The sequence below is a fragment of the Calidris pugnax genome, unplaced genomic scaffold (genome assembly GCF_001431845.1).
Source record: "Calidris pugnax isolate Ruff unplaced genomic scaffold, ASM143184v1 scaffold21, whole genome shotgun sequence".
In the NCBI taxonomy this organism is placed as follows: Eukaryota; Metazoa; Chordata; class Aves; order Charadriiformes; family Scolopacidae; genus Calidris; species Calidris pugnax.
Genome location: NW_015090770.1, coordinates 4945161 through 4947065, shown reverse-complemented (window position 1 = coordinate 4947065; position 1905 = coordinate 4945161). Strand labels below are relative to the sequence as shown.

Genomic DNA, 1905 nt, shown 5'->3' with positions numbered 1-1905 from the left:
GGGGAACGATCTGTAATGACCGCTTCTCCCCACCGAAGATGCTGGGGGAGGCTCAAACCGCCCGGGGGCTGGCTCCCCGCCGGGGTACGGCCACAGCCCGGGCCGGGCCGGCCGCGGCTGCGGAGATGCTCCGCGGGGCTTTGCTGCCTCCAACCCCGGCGGAGCACGGGGCTGCGAAAGTAGCGTAAACTCCCGGTTGGAGGGGGGAAAAAAACCCACCAAAGTTGAAGGAAACCCCCCCCCCCCCAGCTCCATCCCCGCCTCTTGCGCGAGTGAATCTGCACAAGGCCAAACTTTTGTTGTTTTGGGGGAAGGACGGGGGCTACTTTCCCCGAAGAAGGAGGAATTTTGTGGGTTTGTTGCAGATGCCCTCCGGCCGAGCGGGGTGAGGCGGGGGGGGGAGTGGGGGGGCCGGTCCCGGCCCGTTCCGGAGGGGATCCCATCCCCGCGGCTCCGAGAAAGCCCCGCACCCAAACCGGTGCGGTTCGCCGAAGGGAAGGGGCGATCCGGGATGAAAGGGGATTGGCGGGAGGAGGGAGAGGAGCCGGAGCGGTCCCAAGCGCCCGCGCCGAAAGAGTGGGAAGGTTTTGATTTCCTTTTTTTTTTTTTTTTTTAAAGACACTAACCTCTCCTGGAAACCCATATTCCCTACCTCTCTCCAGAGAGGCAAGGGTTAAGTCAGGACCAGTAAAGTTAGCCCTGCACCCTGTAACACCTCCTTTGAAAAGCCGATCACACAGTTTACAGGGAAAGAGTGAGAGTGCAGCTGCTGTCCCAGCCAACATTTGGTTCCTATTACAGAGAATAAATCTCCCCCCTCCCGCCCCTTTTTTTTTTTTTTTTTTCTTCCCCCTCTTTTTCTTAAAGCGGGAGGGAGGGGGAAGGAGAAAAAAAAACCGACTCTCCAGCCAGTTGTCTTCTTGTCTCGGAGCTTGAAAGCGTTCCAGTGTCTTCCCCTGCAGGCTGCTCAACTTCAGCTTGTGTGTATGTATGTATGTGTCTATATATATAATGTATATAAAGTATGTATATGCCTGTGCATGAGTGTGCGCTCCGCGTCCCGCCGCCGGCCCGGGCTGATGGGCAGCAGGAGCCGCCCGGCACCCCCGGCTCCCCGCACCTCTCCAAACTGCCCCCGGCCCTCCCCATCCTTCCCTCCCTCCATCGCTCCATCATCTCTCCATCCCTCCCTCCCTCCCTCCCCGCCCGCCTCCGCGGAGCTGCTCCGCGGCAGCAGCCGGGATTGCGCCGCCGCCGGGATTCTCGGCAGCTTTTGGCGAGGAGCGGAGCCCGTGTGTGTGGGGGGGGGGTGTTGAAGAGAGGCACAAAAGGGAAGGACGGAGAGAAAGTCCCTCCCACGCCCCCCTCCCCCAAGTTTATGATGGGGGTCCGGAGGAGCAGCTCCGCTCCGCAGCAACCGCTCGCCTGCTGAAAACTTGCTGCTCCGCCTTTTGGGTAAAGTTGATGCTTATTGTGTCTTTTCATTGTGCTTTTTATAGACATATATTTTATTTTATTTTATTTTTTTTATTTCTCCCGCTTTTATCGGAGGTGCCTCGCGCCGGGGTTGGGATGAAGGGTGTGGGGGGTAGAGATTTTGCGAGGGGGGTCCCCTTGCAACGTGTGCCCAGAGTGGGGGGTGGGGGTGTCCCGTCCCGTGTCCCCCCCGCGTCCCCACGCCCCCGCAGGTGAACGGGGCAGATGTGTGTGTGTGTGTGTGTGTGTGTCCCGGTCCAGACCCCGTCGGGACCGGGCTTTGGGCCGTGCCACCACGGCCATTGTTTTTCGCGGGGGCTGCGGTGACAGTCCCAGCTCCGGGCCACTGCTGGGACCGCCTTGCCCCGAGTCCCGGAGGACAAGCCGGGCTCCCCAAAGCCAACAGCCAGTTTGGCTTTTTTTTTTTTT

General features: G+C 59.9%; 1 protein-coding gene across 2 annotated transcripts in view; it reads left to right on the top strand.

Moving 5' to 3' along the window:
* Nucleotides 1-919: 919 nt before the first annotated feature.
* The window catches only part of GLI2 (GLI family zinc finger 2), a 208085-nt gene continuing 207099 nt past the window's right edge, over nucleotides 920-1905 (top strand). Inside the window, exon 1 of one of the 2 annotated variants that reach the window (XM_014940173.1) lies at nucleotides 920-988. The gene's annotated coding sequence lies outside the window, so the exon portion shown is untranslated. Of the gene's footprint in view, nucleotides 989-1328; nucleotides 1456-1905 lie in introns of those variants that run through there. The other variant, XM_014940183.1, reaches the window with a different exon arrangement.